Genomic DNA, 15,479 nt, shown 5'->3' on the forward strand with positions numbered 1-15,479 from the left:
CAGTCTAGCAGTTGTTTAAAAAAAAAAATGCTGATGTTGGGCTGCAGTATTGTGGTATCATGACAACCTATATCCTTGTTTAAATTTATGTAAAATATGTAAGCTTTCGATATACCTTGTGAATTTACCAAAAGCGAGCATAAATCCTGAGGAAGTCACGATTACGGAAGAAGGCGAGGGGTGTACCGAAGATGGAGACTGACCTCGGTGAAAATAAAAGAGACTGCTCGGCTTGCCTAATTTCGCGAGCCTTGGTGGAGCTGCGACTCCCCGGCCGCCCAGCGCACTGCTTTGTTTTCCTACCTTAATAAATATTTAGTGAATACAATTTGAACTCGATTTGTTTCAATTCAAATATAACAAATTTGGTGCCGTGACTCGGATCCAGACAGCTGGCTCGGAAATTCGGTTCTGGGAAGGCACCCCATCTTTGGATGGTCCCGGAGGAGATTCCGACTTAGCTCACCTGGATTTTCCGAACTGAGATAAGAAAACAAAGAAAAGAGAAAAGAAATACTGCAGTTCCCCGTAATTTTTGTGCACAAAGAGCCAGACGAAGACTCGGGAGTGAGTAAGTATATTGCGGTTCTGTTTGGTCAGGGATTGGGTACCCAGCGTGTGAGTGACTGAGATGTTCACCGGACTTAGTAGTCCACCGAATGAAGTCAGTGTGGACCTCCCAGTAGTGCGGTTCTCATTGTCTGCGAGGATGTGGGCCACGAACGGAGGGAAGCGAATGTTTTGAGAGCGAGAGAAGGCATGTCTGGAAGATGGGACAAAAGAAAAGTAAGACTTCTGGTCCCATGCAGGACAAGCGGGGTGGAGTTGGGCTCCCAGACATACCCCCAGATAGCCCTTTAGGAATAATGATTCAATATTGGGATAGTTCCCCAGCCCGAAAGGGAAAATTAAAAGAGAAAATGGTATACTATTGTATGGAAGTATGAGGAGGGAAACAGATAAGGAAGGATTTATACTGGCCCGTTTATGGGTCAATTGAAGACTAGATTTGCCAGCAGTTAAACTTGTATGTCAACAACAAAGAACCATTTAATAAGGAGGAAAGTGAATATGCTTTCCTATGGATTCTGGCCACCGCCCAAACTGCTAATTTATTTTCATTAAAAGATAGAAGATTGACAGGAAAAGGGGTTAGATGAATTATTACGAGAAGCTCAGAAAGTGTATGTGAGAAGGGAAGAAGAAAGTCAGAGGAAACAAGCCAGAATTCTGATGGCAGCTGTAAGGGAAGGACAAAATCAGGACAGGAGAAGAGAAAGCCCGCAAAGGGGCCCAGTAGATCCAAGAAGGAGGAGAACTGGTTCACAAGAAGTAGAATGCTTCTATTGTCATAAGAAAGGACATTTGCAGAGGAATTGCCGGAAAAAAATGCAGGATGAAGAAATTTTTAAGGAGGACTAGAGGGGTCAGGGGCTCTATTTGCTGGGGACCCCTAAGGTTACTGAGCCCTTGATAAAATTGAAATTGGGTCTGTTGAGGATTTCTTGGCTGGGCGAGGGCATGTGAGCAATCCAGCTGTTAGGTGGGAACGAAGCATAAGTTTACAAAGTGCTGGAGCAGACAAGGACCCTGTGCCCTTGTACGCTGGGAAAAAGGAAGATAAGAAGAGCCTGACAAGCAACTCCTGGATGCCGAAGAATGAGATAAGTAACTGCTGGACACCTCATGAAAAAGCTTGCACAGCCAATAGAGGATAAGATAGTGTCGCGTGAACCGGGGTATTGTACCAATTAGAGTATTGTATAAGGCGCGTGCACAAGCACATAAGGTATATAACTGCGCTAAAAGTTGTCGTAAATGGACTTCACTTGATCACATTGGTCTGTGTGTGATGTCCCCTGTGGATCCTCCGCAACATTTGGCGCCCGAACAGGGACCCTCAGATCAGCACTTTATCGTCTCTATGGGAATTTCTGGTGCAGCTGAACCGATGAGGGAGCGGAGGAGCTTGCCGAGAGTGTTCCTGCTGCCCCGGCAGGACGGCAGAAGCTTCAGCCAAGCTGGGAAGCACGACGTGAGCTTCAGCTGCGCTGCGACGCTCGTAAGTTTGAATCTTGCCCTGAGATGGGAAAACGAGGAGACGTGAGGAAGCTTGAATCTCGCCCTGATTAGGTGAGCGGTTGGAGAAGGAGATGGGGTTGGACAAAAGGCAGGAAGCAGTCCTAAAGCTCCTTCGTAATTTTCTCTCTGAGAGAGGACTGAAATTCGATAGTTCTGTGTTAAAGGGGTTACTTTTATGGGCCTGGGAGAAAGAACTTATCCTGAATGTAAATGTTGCATTTGAAGAAGCGACCTGGGATAATATAGGCAAGGCACTGTGGGACACTGCTAACTGCAAGGGGGGTAAGGTGAAGGAGATGAAAAAATACGCAGCGCTTGGGAAAGTAATTCGAGACACGCTGGAGGCAATGAGGGCGGACCGGGAGGTAGCCGCCGCTGCCCGCGCGGCCATGACCCCCTCTGCTGCCTCCACGGCTGCCGCGTCAGCCTACCCCGCTGGAGTTGGGGGGACATTCTCTACACAACTATCACCACCCACCCTGACATCCATTTCTGTTAACGCTGAGACGCCTGCACAGACGCAGCCTTTGCCTATACCCAGCCAGGCCGTTGGCGCCAAAAAAATTCCCCCGTCTGTTACTCCACAAGAAACAGGGGAATTGGGGGGGGCGATTGTTGCCCGACAGATCAGAACCCGACAGATTCAGGGGTGACTAATGCGGATAAACAGGTTGCTGGGGTGTGTTGGGAATTGGCTTGACGAAAAAGGACATGGGTCTATAGAAAAGTTGGTGTGTTAAAAGTTGGTGTTAGTCTTGGTTGGTGTGTTAACTCTCGTGCCTGGACCATCCAAAAGGGGTTCGCCGTCAGTGAGGGCTACTGGAAAAAGGCTGCAAAGACTTTTTAACCGAGGTGCCTTAATCAAGGTAGCACCAAGGAGTATCAAGAAGCCGGCCGGCAATGGATCAAGAGGTAGCCCTAAAATTATTACAGTGCTTTTTAGAAAAGCGGGGGGTAAATTGCGTTAAGCAAGTTTTGGGATTAGTTGCTTTAGGTCGTGTTAAGGGATGCTTTAAGAATCCGGATTTATTATTTGAGGAGAGTGAATGGCGTAGATTAGGAGACGTATTATAGGATATGGTAATTGATGATGATAAATCAGCTAAAAAACTAATGAAGCAAGGACAGAAACCTTTCAATTAGTGTGGGTACAGCTTTTGAGCTTAGTACCTGGAATGCTATCGGAACCTCCCTATGGGATGAAATTAGTGACGAGTCTAAAGAAGTTAAAGGTCTTGCAACTTTATGGAAATCGATTAAGACAACTTTGTAAGAAATGAAAGCAGATCGTAAAGCGTCTGCGTCTGCTTTTGCTGCTCTCTCTCTCCAACCGCAAGCGAAAGGGAAAAGCGGGGAGAAAAACATAATGCAGCGAGAGAGACTTTTTGGAACTTGTTCGCCTGCTCTTGTGCCCTTGACTTCTGCTCCACTCCCTGGGACTGCCGATATTAATCAGCCATCTGACAGTTCCCAAGCCTCCCTAACCGTACGATTAAAGGAAACCCTACAGAATCAGGGAGTGAGTAAAAATCTGCCTACGAAAACACAGCCCCCAGATACCACCGTTCAACATGAACAAATTATACCTAGCATATACCCTGATTCAAATAATGCAAACAAGGACTTGGCTACTCTAATAATAGAACAAAAAGAGACAATGTTAGAATTGTTAAAGGAAATGCGGAAAAGAGACAGGGAAACCAACCGCACCAGCGATAGATGCGGAGCCGCTTGTAATAGCCGCTTGTAATAGCCACTGCAGAAGAAAGGCAGAGACATTGGAGGGGTGTAATAAAAGATGCCATTATAGAAGGGACTATGCTCCAAGCATTCCCAGTTATTGCATCAAATGGACAGAAAAAATGGGAGGCGTTTGACTGGAAGGTCATTGAGAGATTAAGGAATGCTGTGAGTCAGTACGGAATCAAATCTACGTTAACTCACCAAATATTGCAATTCATTTTTTCTGCTGATACGCTGATACCTCAAGATATTAAACAGCTAGCACAGTTGATTTTGACACCCGCCCAAATGTTAGTGTTTTTCTGGCAGTAGGAGACGCTCTGTGATAGGGAACAAGCAACATCACGACAACAAACAGATCCCCTATGGGGAGTAACCACACAGATGCTGATGGGTACGGGACCCTTCGTATCAGGGAACGCTCAGTTACAATGTGTTGGGAGCTGGCTTGCTGAAAAGGGACATGAGCCTGTGGAAAAGTTGTGCGAGCAGAGTTCTGTGTGAAAGAATGTCAGTTTGAGCAACAAGATTAGGCCTTGGCCGAGAATAGCTGGCCTTACTGATAGCAGGAGAAAAACAACAGCTGGTCTTGCCGTTATCGGGAGAAAGGTAAAAACAGTGTGACCTTGGCATAACTTCACAAGTAACTTTTGAAGAAGTTCTCATGAGAAAGTTACTGAACACGCATAGCTGCCAGCCACAAGTGAGTGTGTTTTAGTAATGAATAAAACATTAGCAATGTACCAATCATATTAGGACTAGTAGGCATAATTATCGCAAACTGTATAAATATGAGCTAGCTGCGCAAATAAAGTTGAATCACTTCTATCACTCATATTGGGTCGACTTACGTGCATTCCTCCGCTGCTCCAACAAATGGTGCCCAAACGTGGGGCCGAAGAAAGGGGAATTGGAGCGACGGACACTGAGAAGCACCGGTAGCAGCGACCGGGGGGCAAAAGATTAACCGAACGCTGATCGTCTTGGTTGGTGTGTTAACTCTCGTGCCTGGACCGTCCAAAAGGGGTTCGCCGTCAGTGAGGGCTACTGGAAAAAGGCTGCAAAGACTTTTTAACCGAGGTGCCTTAATCAAGGTAGCACCCAGGAGTATCGAGAAGTCGGCCGGCAATGGATCAAGAGGTAGCCCTAGAATTATTACAGCGCTTTTTAGAAAAGCGGGGAGTAAATTGCGTTAAGCAAATTTCGGGGTTAGTCGCGCTGGGTCGCGTTAAGGGGTGTTTTAAGAATTCAGATTTATTGTTTGAGGAGAGTGAGTGGCGTAAGTTAGGAGATGTATTATGGGACTTGGTAATTGATGATGATAAATCAGCTAAAAAATTAATGAAACCTTGGCGGGAAATTATTAACAGTATTAAGCGATATAAAGTAGAAAAGAATTTTGCGGCAGTGGCTACAGAACGGCTGGGGGGTACTGAGGAATTAGCAGGCTTACTTACTTATGGCAAGGAGTACGTTCCTACTCCGTCCACTGGCCCACCAGTTACAGTACATCCTAAAGTGGCCAGTCAGCCGCCTCCTGTACCACCACGCAGTAATGTTACAAATTTATCTAATGAATCAGAGGTAAAATCTGCTGCACCACCAGGTCCTAAAGAATCAGAATCGGAAATCCCGCAAATTGAAATGAAAGAGGGAATACCGAGTAATCAATCATTAAAAAATCGACTGAAAATAACACCTGTAAATTGGCAAAAAATATTACAAGGTGCAGTAGAAGATAAACAGTATGAACTGGCTGGCAGCATTTCGGAAGTTCTTGCTTGCCCAGTTGTTTACAATGTAGGAGATGATGGAAATTTAGAAGGATTACATCAGCCACTAGGCTGGAAATTACTATCACAATTACGATCTACAGTTAACGAAGCAGGATTACAATCCGAGCCTGCTAAACAAATGTTGAACTATATATGGGGAAGTGTAATCTTGTGTCCAGAGGACATTAAAGGAGTTATCCGAATGATAATGACACAGTCACAACAGTTATTATGGCAAGCTCACTGGCAGCGGCGTTGTGAGGTTTCAATGCATCAGCCGCGTCAGCAGGGAGACCCGCTTTATGGGGTTACTGTTGAACAACTAATGGGATCAGGCCGATTCGCTAGTATTGATGTTCAAATCCAACAAGGTCCAGATGTATGCTTGGAGTCTATGTGAACGGCCAGAATGGCAATAGGGAATGTGAGAACTCAGCCAGTGTCACCTTCGTATATGTCAATGAAACAGAGTAGAGACGAACCTTTTGGGAAATTTGTAGATCGAGTGACATCCGCAATCGATCAGTCTGATGTCCCTGAATGGATGAAGGGAGCTATATTAAGACAGTGCATTTATGAAAATACTAATCCCGAAACTAAAGCAATAATTCTGTCTTTACCGGGGGATGCAACCGTAGAAATGATGCTAGATAGGTTAAGTAGAGTTCCAGTGGGTCGGCAAGCGATGTTAGTGGAAGCAGTGCGGGAATTAGGGAAGGATTTGATTCAGGCACAGCAGCAAGCATTCGCAGCCTTAGCTCCGTTGCACCATCCTGAGACGCGACCCCGATCATCGATACAATCAAGAAGTAAATGTTTCCGCTGCGGGCAAGAAGGTCATATGAGAAGGCACTGTAGAGTTTCTCAAGTTTGGTGCGAGAACTGTCAAGTGAATAATCATAGCACCAGCGTCTGCAAGCGGACGGGAAACGGACAAGCGAGCGCGTCGGGTTGCCGCGCGAGGACAACAATAGCCGCCCCAGCCCTTCAGACTCCATCGACGGAGAAGCAGAGCCATCTACCGGTGGAAAACAATACAAATCCATTTCTACAGAGTCCCTGCAACCAGCCACAAAAGGAAGCCTCGGGCTGGACTTGGCAACAGCAATAGATATTACATTACTGGACTCACGACCACAAAAAGTTCCTACAAACATTCATGGACCTATAACTATTAATGGACAAACCTATGGAGCATTATTACTCGGACGATCGTCGAGTGGAATACAAGGACTGTTTATTTTACCAGGAGTCATTGATGCTGACTACACTGGCGTGATATCAATTGTACTGCAAACAAATTTTCCACCAATCCATGTGCCAGCCGGCAGTCGGATTGCACAATTGGTCCCTGTGCCGCATTTGACTAAGGACTTACATCCATGTTCTGAGAAGGCAAGACAAAATGATGGATTCGGATCTACTGGAGGACTAACCATGTTAACCATGGCAATGAACCAGCGACCGGTAATGAGGATTACAATGGAAAATTATGGACATTCTGTCCACATTGAAGCACTATTTGATACGGGAGCCGACCTTACCATCGTGTCACAGGATCGTTGGCCGGAGAGTTGGCCCTTGGTTCCTACGACTACCGGGGTTGAAGGGGTTGGCGGATCTACATCGGTACGGCGTAGCAGAGACAGAGTTACTATCATCATAGACGGAAGAACAACAACTGCCTTTGTGACTGTGATGTCGCTTCCACAAGGAGTACAGGCTCTTGTTGGAAGGGATGTTTTAGATCAAATGGGAGTGATCCTTACGACGGACAAGCATTTTCAATGGCGGTCACTGCAGAATGGACTTTCCCGATCCAATTACAGTGGCTGACAGATGATCCAGTCTGGATCGAGCAGTGGCCGTTGAAAAAGTAAAGTCTACAGGCAGCTCATAACCTTGTTCGAGAACAGCTTCAACAAGGACATTTACAGTTATCAACAAGTCCATGGAATACTCCAATCTTTGTAATAAGAAAGAAATCAGGAAACTGGAGACTACTACAAGATTTAAGAGCAGTAAATTCTCAGATGCAACCAATGGGAGCTTTACAACCTGGACTACCCAATCCTGCTATGTTACCAGATCAATGGACTCTATTGATAGTTGATCTTAAGGACTGTTTCTTCACCATACATTTGCATCAGCGAGACACCCAGCGATTTGCATTTACTCTGCCTTCGATTAATAGAGAGGCGCCTGCGCAACGGTATGAATGGACAGTGTTACCACAAGGTATGAAGAATAGTCCAACTCTTTGTCAATTATTTGTGGACAATGCATTACGTCCTGTCCGGGAGGCCTGGCTGACAGCGTTTATTTATCATTATATGGATGACATCCTGATAGCTCAAAAGGACTGTTTTACAAAACAACAAGAGCAATTTTTATCGCAGGCTTTAAGAAAGGAAGGTTTAGTCATTGCTCCAGAAAAAATACAGAGGGTTTCGCCTTGGAAGTACCTCGGCTGGAACATTTCAGAATCTCAAATTCGCCCTCAAAAGTTAACCCTGCACAGTGAACTACGGACATTAAACGATGTACAGAAATTGATGGGAGACCTACAATGGTTGCGACCAGTAGTGGGTATACCAAATGAACAATTAGAAGAACTTAGGCCATTATTACAAGGAACAGATCCAGCGAAACCTGTACACCTTTCTTCCAGACAACAGGAAGTTATCAAGGCAATTGTCGAACAAATTACACAAAGGTGGGTAGATCGTCGAGATCCGCGTATTCCTGTCGATTTAATGATTATACATGGACCGTCTCAATTAATTGGTGCACTGACCCAGTGCAAAAAGAAAAAGGGGGAGAGGGTCCGAGTGTTGGAATGGTTGTTTACAGGATTGCAACCACAAAAAACGATTGAGAGGAAATTAGAGACTTTAGCAGAACTAATTATGAAAGGAAGGACAAGAATATTACAAATTACTGGATCGGAGCCGGGAATTATCAGAATACCTATTAAAAGGGAAAATTTAGAGTGGTGTTTGCGACAGTCGGAGGACTTACAAATGAGTCTATTGTCAACAGCAAATGATATAACTATTGATTCAATTAAAGCACCAGTCCTGCAATGTGTCAGTCAAAATACATGGATAATGCCATCAAAACGAAGTGAGAGACCATTGTCAGACGCAGTTACTGTATTTACCGATGCTGGAAAAAGGTCACGTACAGCAGCAATTACATGGCTTCAAGATAATCAATAGTATCATCATATCCTTGCAGCAGTGCCAGGAGACTCACTGCAAACACTGGAATTAGCAGCAGTGGTGTGGGCAGCTCTACAATGGCATGATACAGAATTGAATTTTGTGACAGACTCATTATATGTTGCTGGAGTTTTGGACAGGATTGAAGATGCGAGGATCAAAGACATCAAGAATTCTCGCCTATTTGAATTGTTTCATCAATTACAATCGGCATTACGACAGAGACAGAAAAGCTATGCAGTTATTCACATTAGAAGTCACATGTGGAAGGAAGGACTGGGAGAAGGAAATGATAGAGCTGACCAATTAGTTACCGTGACTGTACCTATGAATGACTTTGTAAAAGCCAAAGAAACTCACAACGTATTTCATCAAAATGCAAGAGGTTTATATAAGCAATTTAGTATTACAATCGAAGAAGCCCGAGGAATCGTGAGAGCGTGCCCTGAGTGTAGTCATCATGGACCAGGTTTAGGGACTGGAGTTAACCCACGCGGACTGGGCCCAAACGAACTTTGGCAAATGGACGTTACCCATGTATCTGAGTTTGGTCGTTTGAAATATGTGCATGTGACTGTAGATACATTCAGTCGATTTATCTGGGCAACGGCACAAGCCGGGTGTCGTGGTTTCAGCCCGGCCGGTAACAAAGGACCACGCAGCCGCTCGCTCACTCCTCCGCCCCCCTCCGGTGGGATGGGGAGGAGACGGAGGAGAGAAAAGGAAAAGAAACTGGAACCTCGAGGGTTGAGATAAAGGCAGTTTACTGGGACAAACACAAAAGAGATTACAACAACAACAACGGCACTAATGAAAAAAGGTATACAAAAAGAGTGATGCACAGTGCAACTGCTCACCACCCGGGACCCGACGCTCCGCCACTTCCCCCACCGAAAAAACAGAGACCACCCCCCGGCCCGCTCCCCATTTATATACTGGGCAGGATGTCACATGGTATGGAATAGCTCCTTGGCTAGTTCAGGTCAGCTGCCCCGGCTATGCCCCCACCTCCCAGGTTCCTGTAAAAATTAACTCTATCCCAGCTGAACCCAGGACATTATCCACCCCTTATTCTATACCATCTACATCATGCCCAGATCTTACTTTTTTTTTTATTTTTTTTCCAATCAACCACTACAACTTTCCTTGTCTTATATATAAGTATATGGACTCCACCCCCTGACCTCGCACACACACACACGGTGTTCCTTTAGCCTATGGGCTATCCCTCTAATGTGTCCATCAATTTTGGGGCTCTATCTGTTGTAACAGTTCTTCAGGATAAGAGAGAGATGGTGTGCGATGTTGGGTTGTTGTACGCTGCCTCTGGAACTTGTGGCTAGTACATTTGGTGCAACTCATGCCCCTGGTCTGCAGGTCGAAGATGTTGATCTTGAGGAAATTGCTGGGTGCCAGTTCAAGTTCTATCGCTGTTGTACTTGGCTCAGTTTCAAAAGTCCATCCTGTAGTCATTTGGATAATTCTCACAATAATACCCTTGATATGGCATATAGACACTATAGATACAATGACATGCATTGGCAGGTTATTTAGCAGTTAAATATCATACAGCCCAATTCACTGGCTATTCTCTCCCAAAATCAAATCTCCCTGAGGTACACATCGAACCTCCCCATCCTTCTGCATCACCCACCAGGTGTACCCAGGTCCTTGAGCAAAAACAACCCCTTGAATGGGTTTGCTTCTGCTTGAGGGAGGACTAACCCAGACTGTCTTTCCTAACATACTCCTCATGCGCACTACAGGGACTTTATCCCCTTCTACAGTATGTGGATCTCTTGGTTGGGCGGGGCCAGCCCGATTGGCGGATCCTCTAGTATTAACTAACCAGGTGGCTTTTGTTAAATGTGTATCCCAATGCTTGAAAGTTCCACCCCCCATCGCTCTCAATGTAGTTTTCAGCAGTCCATTGTACCGTTCAATTTTTCCGGAGGCTGGTGCGTGATAAGGGATGTGATACACCCACTCAATGCCATGTTCTTTGGCCCAGGTGTCTACGAGGTTGTTTCGGAAGTGAGTCCCGTTGTCCGACTCGATTCTTTCTGGGGTGCCGTGTTGCCATAAAATTTTCTCTTCAAGGCCCAGGATAGTGTTCTGGGCAGTGGCATGGGACACAGGGTATGTTTCCAGCCACCCAGTGGTTGCTTCCACCATTGTAAGCACATGGCGCTTGCCTTGGCGTGTTCGTGGGAGTGTGATATAGTCAATCTGCCAGGCCTCCCACTGTTTATATTTCAGCCATCGTCCTCCATGCGACAGGGGTTTTTGCCGCTTGGCTTGCTTAATTGCAGCACATGTTTCACATTCATGGATGACCTGTGAGATAGTGTCCATGGTCAAGTCCACCCCTCGATCTCGAGCCCATCTATATGTTGCATCTCTTCCCTGATGGCCTGAGGTATCGTGGGCCCACTGAGCCATAAATAGCTCACCTCTACGTTGCCAGTCCAGGTCCACCTGAGACACTTCAATCTTGGCGGCCTGATCTGCCTGGTGGTTGTTTTGATGTTCTTCAGTGGCTCGACTCTTGGGTACATGAGCATCTACGTGACGTACTTTTACCACTAGCTTCTCTATCCGAACAGCGATATCTTGCCACAGTGCGGCAGCCCAGATGGGTTTACCTCTGCGCTGCCAGTTGCCCTTCTTCCATTGCTGTAGCCACCCCCATAGGGCATTTGCCACCATCCACGAGTCAGTATAGAGATAGAGCACTGGCCACTTTTCTCTTTCAGCAATGTCTAACGCTAGCTGGATGGCTTTCACCTCTGCAAACTGACTCGATTCACCTTCTCCTTCAGCAGTTTCTGCGACTAGTTGTGTAGGACTCCATACAGCAGCCTTCCACCTTCGATGTTTTCCCACAATGCGACAGGACCCATCAGTGAACAGGGCATATTGCCTCTCATTTTCTGGCAGTTTATTATACAGCGGGGCTTCTTCGGCCCGTGTCACCTCTTTCTCTGGCGACATTCCAAAATCTTTGCCTTCTGGCCAGTCCGTGATCACTTCTAACATTCCTGGGCGACCGGGGTTTCCTATGCGAGCTCGCTGTGTGATCAGTGCGATCCACTTACTCCACGTGGCGTCAGTCGCGTGATGCGTAGAGGAAACTTTCCCTTTGAACATCCAGCCCAGCACTGGCAGTCGAGGTGCTAAGAAGAGCTGTGTTTCAGTACCAACCACTTCTGAGGCGGCTCGAACTCCTTCATATGCTGCCAAGATCTCTTTTTCAGTTGGAGTATAGCGAGCCTCGGATCCTCGATATCCCCGACTCCAAAACCCCAGAGGTCGGCCACGGGTCTCCCCAGGTGCTTTCTGCCAAAGGCTCCAGGTAGGGCCATTCTCCCCAGCTGCAGTGTAGAGCATATTTTTAATATCTTGTCCTGTCCGGACTGGCCCAAGAGCTACTGCGTGAACAATCTCCTGCTTAATCTGTTCAAAGGCTTGTCGTTGCTCAGGCCCCCATTTAAAATCGTTCTTCTTCCGAGTAACTTGGTAGAGAGGGCTTACAATTTGACTGTAATTTGGAATATGCATTCTCCAAAAACCCACAACACCTAAGAAAGCCTGTGTTTCCTTTTTATTAGTCGGTGAGGACATAGCTGCTATTTTGTTGATGACGTCCACAGGGATCTGACGACGCCCATCTTGCCATTTTACTCCTAAGAACTGGATCTCCTGCGCAGGTCCCTTGACCTTACTTTCTTTTATGGCAAAACCAGCCTTCAAAAGGATTTGGATTATTTTCTTCCCTTCCTCAAAAACTTCTTCTGCCGTGTTGCCCCATACGATGATGTCATCAATATATTGCAGGTGCTCTGGAGCTTCACCTTTTTCTAGTGCAGCCTGGATCAGTCCATGACAAATGGTGGGGCTGTGTTTCCACCCCTGGGGCAGTCGATTCCAGGTGTACTGGACGCCCCTCCAAGTGAAAGCAAACTGAGGCCTGCACTCCGCTGCCAAGGGAATGGAGAAAAATGCATTAGCAATGTCAATTGTGGCATACCACTTAGCTGCCTTTGATTCCAGTTCATATTGAAGCTCTAACATATCTGGCACAGCAGCGCTTAGCGGTGGCGTGACTTCATTCAGCCCACGATAATCTACTGTTAGTCGCCATTCCCCATTGGATTTCTGCACGGGCCATATGGGACTATTAAAGGGTGAGTGAGTCTTGCTGATCACTCCTTGGCTCTCCAGTTGGCAAATCAGCTTATGGATTGGGATCAGGGAGTCTCGGTTGGTGCGATATTGTCGCCGGTGCACCGTCGTGGTAGCAATTGGCACCTGTTGTTCTTCAACCTTCAGCAACCCCACAACCGAAGGGTCTTGGGAGAGACCCGGCAGGGTAGACAGCTGTTCAATCTCCTCCGTCTCCAATGCAGCTATACCAAAGGCCCAACGGTACCCTTTTGGGTCCTTGAAATACCCCCTCCTGAGATAATCTATACCAAGGATGCACGGGGCCTCTGGGCCAGTCGCAATGGGGTGTTTATGCCACTCATTCCCGGTTAGACTCATTTCAGCTTCCAATACGGTTAGCTCTTGGGATCCCCCTGTCACACCAGAGATACAGATGGGTTCTGCCCCTTTATAACTAGATGGCATTAGGGTACATTGTGCACCAGTGTCCACTAGAGCCTTATATTCCTGTGGGTCTGATGTGCCAGGCCATCGAATCCACACTGTCCAGTAGACTCGGTTGTCCCTCTCCTCCACCTGGCTGGAGGCAGGGCCCCTCTAATCCTGGTTAGAACATCCGTTACTCACTTTCTGCACACGTAAATCGGAAGTCCCTTCAAGGGGATCAGAAATGAGATCAGCCCATCTACTGCATCTGGGAGACTGCTCACGGGAAACTGGAGCAGCAGTTTTCCAAGAATTCTCTTTTCTGGTTGCTTTTCCTCGCAACTCCTGTACCCGTGCATCCAAGACTGAAGTGGGTTTTCCATCCCACTTCCTCATGTCCTCTCCATGGTCACGCAGGTAAAACCACAGGTTAGCCCGTCGAGTGTACTTTCTCTCTCCTCTCTCTTGGGCAGAGGAACGCTTACTCCCAATAACTGCGATGCGGGCCTGTACAGGTGAGGAGGAGGACAGATCCACTTTGAATTGCTGGAACTCTCGGGACAACTCCTCCACAGCTGAGACACAGGCCCGTAGGGAGGAAGAGAGACTCCCTTCGTATTGCCGGAGTTGGACAGCCAATTCATCCACCGTTTGTCCATAGCCTTCTCTCCAGGACATTACTGCCAATGAGTTGGCATAGGTTGGTGGTGCACTTCGTAGAAACTTCCGCCACATGGGTTGTGTGCATTGGACTTCATCTGGATCTGTGGGTGACTGCGCATTTTCTGGATCATTGTAAATCACCTCCAGCACGGCTAATTCTCTCAGGTACTGAATACCTCTCTCCATGGTGGTCCACTTGCCTTGGTGACATGTAACTTCATCCCTGAAGGGGTATCTTTCCTTTACACCTAACAAAAGTCGCCTCCAGAGGCTGAGGACTTGTGTTTTTCTCCCAATCGCCTTGTCGATGCCCCCTTCCCTAGACAGAGATCCCAGCTGCTTGGCTTCCTTACCCTCTAATTCCACACTACTAGCCCCGCTATCCCAGCATCGGAGCAGCCAGGTAACAATGTGCTCACCTGGGTGGCGGCTAAAATCTTTTCGCATGTCACGCAACTCACTCATGGATAGAGATCGGGTAATTATTTCAGGTTCTGCCTCTACCTCCTGTTCTCGCGATGACCCTGGTTCATCTTCATCTCTCGCTAAGCGAACTGATTTCTTTGTGTGTTTCTTTTTCTGTACAGGGGCGACTGATACTGGCACAGGCTGGTTCTCTGGTTCAGCTGCAGTGTCTGTCACCGGGGTAGGGGTAGTCATGGTACCTGTTGTCGTGGTAGGGGCAGCCACGGTGCTTGTTGTCGGGGTAGGGGCAGCCACGGTGTCTGTTGTCAGGGTTTGGGTAGCCACGGTACATGTTGTCCTGTTTTCCATCTTTTCCCCCTTTTCCCCCCGAGGGTGCTGCATAATATCAAGCAGTGTTTGGTAGATATTGGCCAGAGCCCAGCACAGTGCAGCGAGTTGTATGTCTTTGGAATAGCCACAGCATTTTTCTTTCAAATATTCTGTCACTTCATAAGGGTTCTGTAGTTGTTCGGGAGTGAACTTCCAAGTCACTGGCGGTGAGAAGTTCTCTAGATACTTGCCCATATGCTCCCACATGCCGTGCCACCCATGAGTCTCCAGCTTTGGGGGAGATCTCTGAGTGGTACTCTTAAAGAGCGTTTTTGTAGCCCTAAACAAGACCTGAAACATATTCAGGAGGCATAGCACTAACAGCACACTGGCTTGCGCATCCCAAGGATATTCAAAATTCTCAAAAGCTGTTGTAATTAGTCGGAAGGAGAAGAGGGAGGTGAACGGACGGGGGGAGGTATCCCCCCCTAATTTCCCCATGGATTGGGTGTAATTACCAATAAAATCCGACAGAAGGCGCCCAAAGTATGGAAATGATATCACTGCCTCATACAGATACCAGCTTAACCTCATGACCAGTGATGTAATCATTTCATAAGTCGACATTGCCCAGTACAGCAAAATGATAATCCCAATCACTCTC

Source organism: Accipiter gentilis, chromosome W (genome assembly GCF_929443795.1).
Source record: "Accipiter gentilis chromosome W, bAccGen1.1, whole genome shotgun sequence".
NCBI classification, from domain to species: Eukaryota; Metazoa; Chordata; class Aves; order Accipitriformes; family Accipitridae; genus Astur; species Astur gentilis.